The sequence below is a fragment of the Triticum dicoccoides genome, chromosome 3A (assembly GCF_002162155.2).
Source record: "Triticum dicoccoides isolate Atlit2015 ecotype Zavitan chromosome 3A, WEW_v2.0, whole genome shotgun sequence".
Lineage (NCBI taxonomy): Eukaryota > Viridiplantae > Streptophyta > Magnoliopsida > Poales > Poaceae > Triticum > Triticum dicoccoides.
Window position 1 is genome coordinate 36,333,559 of NC_041384.1, and position 12,246 is coordinate 36,345,804.

Below are 12,246 nucleotides of genomic sequence, written 5' to 3' on the forward strand. Positions count from 1 at the left end.
GAGCTTGCCGGCTTAAAGCAACACATAATCCACATGACAACCGCCATCTTCTGTACGTTAAAAATTTACACTTCATCATATGGTTTAATACCTTTTTGACCTGCCTGGCGATTCATAATAGTTGATATTTAACCCGCCTAACGACTCCTACGCAAATGATTGAACAGGCTCTAGAAGTGCCAACCTTGGTCAAAACATGCTGCTTAAGTTGAAGGCGGTATACTCTTTAATGGAACAATTATACAGTGGAACATTGCGCAGTCTTGTGGTTTTAGGAGGAAACCGGAAGCCGCCAAGTCAAATCAAGACTGTTCTGGATCATCTGTCAACGTTCCTAGGCCAAATTGAAGAAATAAATTATCAACCGCCCGAGCCGGAGCCATCATTGCTCTTGGCCGGGCTAAAGCGTGGCAATCTGAGCTTGAACCGGAGGAAATAGCCACTGGGTGCCCAGAGTTCAAGGATGATAAATCGGTCTTTGAAGAAAAAGACTTCAACCAATGCGTCAGAGAGATGCATCTCATGGCTTGCAAGCTTGTTGAGGAGCTGAACTTAAACAATTATACGCCGGTTATGATGACAACAACAACAAATTCAAGCCGCCTGCCCATGACATCGTAGATCTTACTCCGCCTCGGCGTAAGCATATCTTCATCTCCGATGTTGATCATTCCATTATACTAAATGACGAAGCCACATTCAAAGCTTTAACCGGCATTGACTGGACAACAACTGATCTTCAGATGATCGACGAGGAAGAGCCAGCACAGGATGACCCACAAGCTTCAAGGCATCAGGAAGACAACTGATCATAGCAATGATGAGCCAGGCGGCTCTCAGGCCGGGTTATGGGAGTGCAGCTCCAGAAACACTTGATTCAAAATTATTTTGGGCTTAATGTAAATCCTTGTAATAGGGTAGTGTAAAACAATGATCTGACATGTCATGCCTTTGTGCCTGTTGATCTTGACTTTTGATTTGCCAGTTTGACCCTTGTATAAGCCTTTACCGTGATTATGCTCTTCAACTGTGGTCTTGTACACTTTGCAGAAAACTCACCAACATATATGCTGGCGACTTAAAGTCAGAAACCAGGGCGGGTGACAACCCAAAGCCTTGTAGCCTCATAACCATGACTATTCAAATCAAAAACATACTGGCAACTTGAAGTCCAAAGCCAGGGTGGGTGACAACCCAACAATACTCAAACATGAGTAACGTAATCCAGAGGCTCACGGCCCGAGTAGTCAAAATTTGCACAAAAAGCAAAAACTTAAAAAATCCAAAAAAGAGAGATAAAAAATCCCAAATTTCTGTTAGGCCGGCTTTCAAGACACGGCCGAACAAGTTGGCACACAGGCCTTTTGCTTTCAAGGCCGCATAACTGTTGAGTTTATCCTAGCTCATTGTAAGCCGGCCCTCATGTGACACAAGCCGTTGTTTTAACCTTAACAAGTTTAGGGTCTTAAAAAAAGTTTGACTGTTAAGGGTTCAGCGGGTCACCTGGTGGAGTAGCAAGTTGCAAACAGGCAGGATAACCCATAATTTGGCATCTCATGCCTGGTCAAAAGGGTATGAAAGCTAAATCCGGTGGGTTGGAAGCCCCCAAGTGACCTTATGATCCATAAATAAAGACTCATATACACAGAAATGAAACGACAGAGGCCCCGAATTTTTCAGGGATGTCGGCTTTATTATATTTGATCATAAAAGATATATACACATCATCAAAAATATGTATAATGAGAAGAGCCGGTGGCTCAGGTGTAATAAGGCCGAAGATGTGCAATGTTCCAAGGCTTGTTGGTCCTGCTCAGAAGTGCGTGACTTCTTGTGCTCATGTATATCAATAAGATAATACGTGCCATTGTGGAGATTTTTGCTAACCACAAAGGGTCCTTCCCAAGGCGGGGATAGCTTATGCATGTCAGTTTGATCTTGAATCAGCCGGAGCACTAAGTTACCCTCTTGAAACGCCCGAGTTTTAACTCTGCGGCTATGATATCGACGCAGGTCTTATTGATAAATCACCGACCGGGCCACTGCATGGTCACATTCTTCATCCAAAACATCAAGCGCATTCTGTCGTGTCGTCTCATTATCAGTTTCAACATAAGCCACCACCCTAGGCGAGTCATGATGGATATCACTTGGGAGAACCGCCTCTGCACCATAGACCATGAAGAAACGCGTATAGTATGTTGACCTGTTGGGGGTGGTATTAATATTCCAAACCACTGAAAGCAACTCCTCCACCCAACAACCCAGTGTTCGCTCCAAGGGAACCATAAGCCGGGGCTTAACACCTCTCAAGATTTCCTGATTCGCTCGTTCAGCTTGACCATTAGACTGTGGATGAGCGACTGAAGAAACATCGAGCCGAATATGCTCTCTTTGACGAAATTCTTTCATGGCTCCTTTGGACAGATTAGTACCATTTTCCGTGATGATACTATGAGGATAACCAAAGCGAAAAATCAGCTTTTTAACAAACTGAACTGTAGTCGCTGCATCACACTTGCTGACCGGCTCTACCTCAACCACTTGGTAAATTTGTCAACCGCCACCAAAAGATGGTCTTCTTATCTTTGGACCTCTTGAACGGTCCAACCATGTCAAGCCCCCAAACCACAAACGGCCGGGTTATAGGAATCATCCGCAACTCCTGAGCCGGCACATGAGCTCGCCTTGCAAATTTCTAACATCCATCACATTTGCTAACAATATCCTATGCATAAGCATGAGCCGTCAACCAGTAAAATCCGTGACAAAAAGCTATAGCAACCAAAGATTTAGAGCTAGCATGATGACCACAATCACCTTCATGAACCTCTCTTAGGATCTCACGACCCTCCTTAGGAGAGACACATCGCTAGAACACACCTGTCACACTGCATCTGTGTAACTCGCCATTGATGATAGTCATAGATTTAGACCTCCTGGTTATCTGTCGTGCCAGAGTTTCATCCTCAGGTAACTCACCTCGGGTCATATAAGCCAAGTAGGGGAGTGTCCAATCAGGAATAGCATGGAGAGCCGCCACTAGTTGAGCCTCCAGGTCAGGGACCGCAAGGTCTTCTTCAGATGGTAATTTGACCGAAGGATTGTGTAACACATCAAGAAACACTTTAGGGGGCACTGGCTTATGCTGAGACCCAAGCCGTCTTAAGGCATCAGCCGCCTCATTCTTTCTTTGATCAAGGTGATCCACCTGATAACCTTGGAAATGACCCGCAATGTTGTCAACCGCCCGGCAATAAGTCGCCATGAGCGGATCCTTGGAGTCCCACGTGCCTGAGACTTGTTGAGCCACAAGATCTGAGTCGCCCAGACACCTGTCTCGGCTTAAATTCATCTCCTTGGCTATACGAAGGCCATGGAGTAAAGCCTCATACTCATCTGCAGCCTCATACTCATCTGCATTGTTAGTACAAGGGAACATTAGCCTTAAAACATTACAAAATTTGTCACCTCGTGGGGAAGTTAAAATAACTCCAGCCCCCGAGCCTTCCAATTGCCTGGACCCATCAAAGTGAATTGTCCAATAAGTGTTGTCAAGTTTCTCCTCAGGTGCCTGCAACTCTGTCCAGTCATTGATAAAATCCATCAAAGCTTGAGACTTAATAGTTGTCCTTGGCACATACTTCAAACCATGAGGTCCAAGTTCAATTTCCCACTTAACAACCCGACCCGTGGCCTCCCTGTTTTGAATAATGTCTCCTAAGGGAGTAGAACTGACCACAGTAATAGGATGACCAAGAAAATAATGATTTAGTTTGCGACTTGCCATGAACACCCCATACACAAGCTTTTGCCAATGTGGATATCGTTGCTTGGACTCAATCAGCACTTCACTGACATAGTAAGCCGGCCGCTAAACCGGGTACTCCTTACCCGCCTCCTTGCCCTCCACCACAACTGCCACACTGACAGCCTTGCTATTAGCCGCCACATATAGGAGCAAAGGCTCTTTCTCAATAGGAGCAGCCAGGACGGGCGACTCAGCTAACTCTTTTTTTAGTGCCTCAAACGCCTTATCAGCAGCACCACTCCAAACAAAGTGATATGTCTTTTCATCAACTGGTATAAGGGAATTGTCTTCTCTCCCAGTAGACTTATAAACCGGCTCAAAGCCACAATACGAGGCACTCGACATCATTGACACACGTCGGTTTAGCCAGTGAAGTGATAGCCTTGATCTTCTTCGGGTTAGCTTCAATACCCCTCTCTGAGACCAGAAAACCCAATAGCTTGCCTGCAGGCACACCAAAAACACACTTGGTTGGGTTAAGCATCATTTTATAGACCCGGAGATTGTCAAAAGTCTCTTTTATATCATCCAGGAGAGTCTCCTTGTTTCTGGATTTAACCACAATATCATCCACATAAGCATGCACATTCTGCCCAATCTGATTGTGAAAATAGTTCTAAACACAGCGTTGATAATTCTCCTGAGCACTCTTAAGCCCAAAAGGCATAGAAACATAATAGAAAGCTCCAAAAGGGGTGATAAAAGAAGTCTTCTCTTGGTCTTTAACTGCCATCTTGATCTGATGATATCAAGAGCAAGCATCTAGGAAACATAAACTCTCACAACCCATCGTGGCACCAATAATTTGGTCAATGTGAGGGAGAGAAAACGGCTCGGCTGGGCAAGCCTTGTTAAGATCTGTGTAATCAACACACATACGCCATGTGCCGTTCTTCTTAAGCACCAACATAGGGTTAGCCAACCACTCAGGGTGAAAAACTTCCACAATGAACCCAGCTGCTAAGAGCCGGGCAACCTCTTCTCCAATAGCTTTACGTCGCTCTTCATTGAAGCGATGGAGGAACTTCTTGACCGGCTTAAACTTTGGGTCTATGTTAAGAGTGTTCTCAGCGAATTCTCTCGGTACACCTGGCATGTCAGAATGTTTCCATGCAAAGATGTCTCGATTCTCACAGATGAACTCGATGAGCGTGCTTTCCTATTTAGGGTCCATATTAGCCCCCACCGTGAACTGCTGAGATGAGTCGTCAGGGACAAAGTCAAGTTTTTTGGTGTCATCCACCGACTTAAATTTCAATAAGGGGTCTTGCTTAGTGGTGGGCTTTTTCAGAGGGGTCATATCAACCGGGTCAACATTATCCTTATAGAATTTGAACTCCTCTGTGGCACAGGCCAACTCAGCATAGGCAGCATCTTCTTCCTCACACTCTAAAGCGATTTTCCGATCACCATGGATTGTGACCGTACCCTTTCTCCCTGGCACCTTGAGCTGTAAATAAACATAACAAGGGCAAGCCATGAACTTGGCGTAAGCCGTCCATCCAAACAGGGCATGGTACAGGCTCTTGATCTAGACTACTTCAAACCATAGTGTTTTTGCTCTGAAATCATAGTCATCACCGACAGCTACTTCCAGGGTAATTTTTCCAACAGAATAAGCCGACTTGCCAGTACCACACCATGGAAAACTGTGGAAAACGGCTTAAGATCCTTGTCAGTAAGATTCATCCGATGGAAAGTGTCGTAATATAAGATGTTGATACTGCTGCCACCATCCATAAGCACTTTAGTGAACTTATAACCACCCACCTGAGGGGATACTACCAACGCTAGATGACCCGGATTCTCAACTCGAGGCGGGTGATCCTCCCGACTCCATTGGATTGGATACTCTGACCATCGCAAGTATTGGGGAACTGCCGGCTCAACAATATAAACTACACGCTTATGGACCTTCTGATCTCTCTTGCAAAGGCTGGTAGTAAAAACATGATACTAACCTCCATTAAGCTGCATTGGGTTACTCTGATACCCTGATTGATTACCTTGTTGCTGATTACCCTGACCGGACTGTTGGTTATAACCGCCATGACTGCCCTGGCCCTGATAACCAGAATTTGAGCCGCCGCCGCCAAAACCGGGCCCTTGTGAGCCGGATTCTGACCCGCTAGGTGGGCCATTATTGTTACCATGATTCTGACTAAAGCTAGAATTCATGTACTCTCGCATGATAAACAATCCTTCCAAGCAGGAGTAGCAGGCTTATTAGGAAAACTGTGTTTCGGGCAAGGCTCATTCATCATTGCCTCAATATTAAAAAATATCCCTCCAAAGTACGACTTACCATTACCATTGCGACACTGGTTTTTAGACCCAGCGTTAGTATTAATGATACGTCTCCAACGTATCTATAATTTTTGATTGCTCCATGCTATATTATCTACTGTTTTAGACAATATTGGGATTTATTATCCACTTTTATATTATTTTTGGGACTAACCTATTAACCGGAGGCCCAGCCCAGAATTGTTGTTTTTTGCCTATTTCAGTGTTTTGAAGAAAAGGAATATCAAACGAAGTCGAAACGGAATGAAATCAACTGGAGAAGTTATTTTTGGAAGGAAAGCTACCGGAAAAGCTTGGAGTGCACGCTAGGGGAGTCCCGGGCTGCCCACGAGGGTGGGGGCGCGCCCACCCCCCTAGGGCGCACCCCCTGCCTCGCGGACAACCCGGAGGTCCACCGACGTACTTCTCTCACCCATATATACCCACATACCCTAAAAACTTCGAAGAGCAGAATAGATCTGGAGTTACGCTGCCGCAAGCCTCTGTAGCCACCAAAAGTCAATCGGGACCCTGTTCCGGCACCCTGCCGGAGGGGGGAACCCTCACCGGTGGCCCTCTTCATCATCCCGGTGCTCTCGATGACGAGGAGGGAGTAGTTCACCCTCGGGGCTGAGGGTATGTACCAGTAGCTATGTGTTTGATCTCTCTCTCTCTCTCTCTCTCTCTCTCTCTCTCGTGTTCTTGATTTGGCACGATCTCGCGAGCTTTGCTATTATAGTTGGATCTTATGTGGCTTCTCCCCCTCTACTCTCTTGTAATGGATTGAGTTTTCCCTTTGAAGTAATCTTATTGGATTGAGTCTTTAATTGTTTGAGAACACTTGATGTATGTCTTGCCGTGCGTATATGTGGTGACAATGGGATATCACGTGATTCACTTGATGTATGTTTTGGTGATCAACTTGCGGGTTCCGCCCATGAACTTATGCATAGGGGTTGGCACACGTTTTCATCTTGATTCTTCGGTAGAAACTTTAGGGCACTCTTTGAGGTTCTATGTGTTGGTTGAATAGATGAATCTGAGCCATTGCTACTCTTCTTGCCTTTATTGGATTTCTCCTCATCACACCCAAGGTCCTTGGTAGTGTCAAAGTCGGCATACTTAAAGAGAGCCGCCATTAACTCACCCATGTCATTGCAATAGTGCTTGAGCCGCCCAAGCTTCTGTTTAAGGGGGGTGAAGTGACAGTTCTTCTCCAAGACCAGAACCACTTGATTCGCCGCAATACTGTCCGATGAATGAATGATCCCCGAGACCTGCCAGACCCAATGGTGGGCCGACTCATCCTCATGCTATACACAGTTGTCAAGATCAATGATTGTCAACAGATGCTTGCACGTACCTTTAAAGTTCTGAATGAACCGTGCTTTCAACTCTGCCCATGAGTTAATAGAGTTTCGAGGCAATCCTTTTAATCATGTACAGGCTGGCCCATCCAACATCAGGGTAAAATATTTGGCACACACAGCATCATTGACATCCAACATCTCCATTGCTAACTCGTAACTCTCATTCCAAGCCTCAGGGGGAGTTCTGGGTATAGTTAGGCAGCTTGCGAGGGCCCTTAAAATCTTTGGGCAAACGTTCATTACACAAAGCCGGCACTAGACACGGTACCCCCACTGTCCTGGAAATTGCCCCGGCTCCCATTGAGTTTGAAGGGGTTGCCAGGGGCTACTGATAAGCCCCCAGTTGAGTCACCGCAATCTGAGCCGGCACTGCTGCATCCGCCTCTCGACGACCTCTGGCTTCATCCACGATCGCCTGAGAATTAATCAATATGTTATTATCATGAGGCGGGTTATCAGTATGGGGCGGGTTATCCTGAAGCGGCCGACGTCTTCATTCACTGCTGGAAACTGCGGGCGATTCAATACGCCGGTTGTAGCTTTCACTCTGGCGAGGGGTGAGTGAACACAATCACGACTGTATGAGTAAGCCGCCTGCTGCGCAACAGCTGTCCGGAGGAACTCAACGGCGTTCTGAGTTGGCGACTCTCCTTCGATCGGGATCCCCGCCAGACGGGTTGCTGTTGCTAACATGGTGTCCATTGGGTTAGAATAATGACCCGACAGTGTTAAGAACTGCTAGGGAGGGATCTGATCCCTACGGGGCGGGTCTGGCAGCTGAGTTTGAACTGCCCCACGCCTCCTGGCACCTCCGCAGCCCGTGCTATGCCAGGCGGGTTACCCGTTCCTGCCCCAGCCGTGTTAAAAAGGTTCCGCCCCTCATATTGTAAAGGCAGGCGGGTTTGGTGTCTCCTCCGAAGAACTACATTGGAGGCATCTTGATCAAAACTTAAGTGAAAAGCTTCTGCCCTTATATGTTGTGACTCAGCATCCATCTGAGCCCTCTTCGTCGCCATCCTGGCATTCTCTGCATTGAGCTCCTCCTGGGCTTTGGCTACCTCATCTCGCATCTTTGCAACCTCTGAGTTGTGTTGTACTTGATTTGTTGTAGTAACCTCAGTTGCCAACAGGGTTGTTAAGGTGTCGGTGGGTCAACAGGGTTGTCGACGAGTTGAGACCTGGTGTAGTACTAGCCATGAAGACAGCAGCCCTACACGGCGGCTCATAGGGGTCCGGAATACTGTCACCATCAGAATAGCCCCAAGCCCGCCGTCTTGAAGCTGGTAAATCGACTCTGTTTCCCCGATTGAAGACTCATCGCCTGAATAGACGGCCGTCTCTGCACAAGATGCAGAATCTTCCTCATGACCCTCCCCATGCACAAAACCGACGAAGGCATGCTTCCGTCCGGGTTGAGTCTGGGCGGGTTGCGCGCACCGAGCCGACTCGATGATATCAGTGCAGATGTCCGGCTCAGGCTCTGATCCGCCAACTTTGCCGATGAAGACGTGAATTCCACCGAAGGGGACCCAGTACCCGTACTCGATTGAGTCGGCCTTGGGGCCCCAGCCAGCGTCATCGATGTAAAGCTTGTCGTGGCGACTCTTAGTCATCCTGCCAACGGCGTATGCCTCGATCCCTGGGAAAGAGCCCTTCAAGAACTCGAAACCACCGTGCGCTGGCCCCATGGTGGGCGCCAACTGTCGTGGTTTTGTCGCGACAGATGCCCTAGTGAAAGGACTTAGGTGTGGAGCCATCGCTTGATGTTAGCTTGAAGGGGTTGGACGGGACGAAGGACACAAGGTTTACATAGGTTCGGCCCCTCACGGAGGAGGTAAAAGCCTACTCCTACTTTCGTTGATATTACTTGAATATCGATTACAAGGGAGCAGACACGCTTGTCCTAGCTATCGATCAGTTGTCTCTTAGGTTAACTCGCCCCAGGGTCTCGCCTTTATATACACAGGTCGATGCCATGGGCTTACAAGAGTCCAAGCCGGATCACACAACGTGACCAACTTGGTTTCTAAGTCGCCCTGCCTTGCCAGGCAAGTCGCCATCGTGGCAGCTCACACCTTCTGGGTCATCATTCCACCGTCAGGTCTTGGGCCTTCAGCAGGTCCACCTTGTAAGCCGCCATCGGTCTTCATGTTTCATCTTCTTGGACCTACTTGGGCTTTCTCTTGCCGAGTCACCAACGGTGTAACTCGGCCCCTTCTGGGCGAGTCACACCGTGGGGTTATATCCCCAACAACCAGGGAGCTTGCAATGGCATCGAGCTCGGCCACCGCCATGGACTTTGTGTCACGGTAGGAGAGCTCCAACATTGCCTCCTACAACTCGTGGTGTTGTCTTCGGCTTCACCTCCGTTGGCACAAAATCCGCTGCCAATGGCAGCCACTGCAGGCTCCTTCACACGCCCTTCGATGATGCTAAATGCACCATCATGATGGTGATCAAGCGTGGAAGAAATTATTCATATTCGGGGACATCATCAGCGCCATGCAGCACAAACCAAGATGTTGAATCTAAAAAGAACAAGTGTGGGGTCCTTCGTGCCAACAGAGGAGATCCTTCACACCTCCATGGGCCGAAGGCCATAGGAGGTGGGGCGGAACGGTGACGGAGCTGATGGTGGGAGTCTTTCCGTACATATCTAAATACTTCGTGTTGGTGCCATTTTAGAAGAAGAAAGCTTTATTTTATCTGTAGAAGAAGGAAAGTTGAACAGGCGTGGCAGTGTTGTTCATAAAAAAAATTGTATGATTTTTTAATCTATATTACATTTTTTATTTTTTTACATATATTTCAGCTCGGTCTCTCACAAGTGGTCATAGGGGTAGAGTGTGAGTGGTTGGGTTCATAAGGGTGAGTGTATGTGAGCGACTTTGATTGGTACAATTTTAGAACAAGAAACATTGAGTTGAGGCGTGGCAGTGTTGTTTACAAAAAGAATTGTATGAAAAGATTTTATCCATGTTACAATTTTTTTAAAGAACATGGGCAATTTATTTTACATTGAGTTGAGGTGACGATCTACATGAGGATATATTTCAAAAAACTTTGTTTGATGTACAGCATCTTTATGTACCAAAGTAAAAATTTGAAGTTACGCAACCATTTTTAGTTGATAAGCCTGACCATTTTTATTTGAAATAATTCTATGGTGTAAAAATATTCAAAGGAAGTTTTTCCGTTCAAACATGTTTTTGAAATTAAAAATTAAAATACTAATGGGGCTGATGTAACCATGAATGTTTTAATCAATTAATAAAGCTTAGAAGGTTGTCTAAGAAGAATCTAGTGGTGACATTATTTGCATATCCAAATATACTTTGGTACCATTTTAGAAGAAGAAAAGAGGAACCAAGGAGGGCAGTGTTGTTAATCAAACAAACTCATATGAATTCTTTTATATGTATTAAAAATCTAATACTAATGGACAGTGTCTTTTACATACATGAACAATTACATGAGAATACCGTTCAAAAAAATCATGGTTTAATGCAGAGCATTTTTATGCACCAAAATAAAAATTTGAATTTATTCAACCATTTTTAGTTGACAAGCACGACCTTTTTTATTTGAAATAAATTTATAGTGTAGAATTTTTTTCCCACCCATACAAATCTCAGGTGTTGGTATATAAACAAATAAAACAAATTATAAAAAAAACACAAAGTGAGAATTTGCAACGGCCCTCTGGGTGGACCTTTGTGGTGGAGCGACAGGGCAGGTTGAGACCGCCTAGGTGAGAGGTGGGACTGGGCCTGGTCGGCATCCGTGGTTACTTCAAAATAACACGATTAACGAGTTCTTGGTATTTGATCTGAGTCTGGCCATTTGGTCTGTACGCACTAACCAACTACGTGGGAAAGTTATGGGCACTCGACATCGTGGTATCAGCCGAAGCCTTCGTGACGTCAGCGACTGAGCGGCACACGCCGGATTGGACTGGAACGCCTGCTAGGCTAGGTCTACTTCCGGCCGCCCATGCAACATGCAGGTGTGCAATGGGCGATGGGCCCAGACCCCTGTGCCATAGGATTTAGACCGGCGTGCTGACCTCTCTGTTGTGCCTAGTTGGGGCTACGACGTGTTGATCTTCCGCGGCCGTGTCCCTCGGTAAAAGGATGACCCGAAGTTGTACCTTGACCTTATGACAACTAGAACCGGATACTTAATAAAACACACCCTTCCAAGTGCCAGATACAACCCGGTGATCGCTCTCTAACAGGGCGACGAGGAGGGGATCGCCGGGTAGGATTATGCTACACGATGCTACTTGGTGGACTTCAATCTACTCTCTTCTACATGCTGCAAGACGGAGGTGGCCAGAAGCATAGTCTTCAACAGGATTAGCTATCCCCCTCTTATTTTGGCGTTCTGCAGTTCAGTCCACTGATATGGCCCTTTACACATATACCCATGCATATGTAGTGTAGCTCCTTGCTTGCGAGTACTTTGGATGAGTACTCATGGTTGCTTTTCTCCCTCTTTTCTCCCTTTCCCTTCTACCTGGTTGTCGCAACCAGATGCCGGAGCCCAGGAGCCAGACGCCACCGTTGACGATGACTCCTACTACACTGGAGGTGCCTACTACTACGTTCAGGTCGCTGACGACGACCAGGAGTAGTTTAGGAGGATCCCAGGCAGGAGGCCTGCGCCTCTTTCGATCTGTATCTTAGTTTGTGCTAGACATCTTATGGCAAGTTCTTTAACTTATGTCTGTACTCAGATATTGTTGGTTCCGCTGACTCGTCTATGATCGAGCACTTG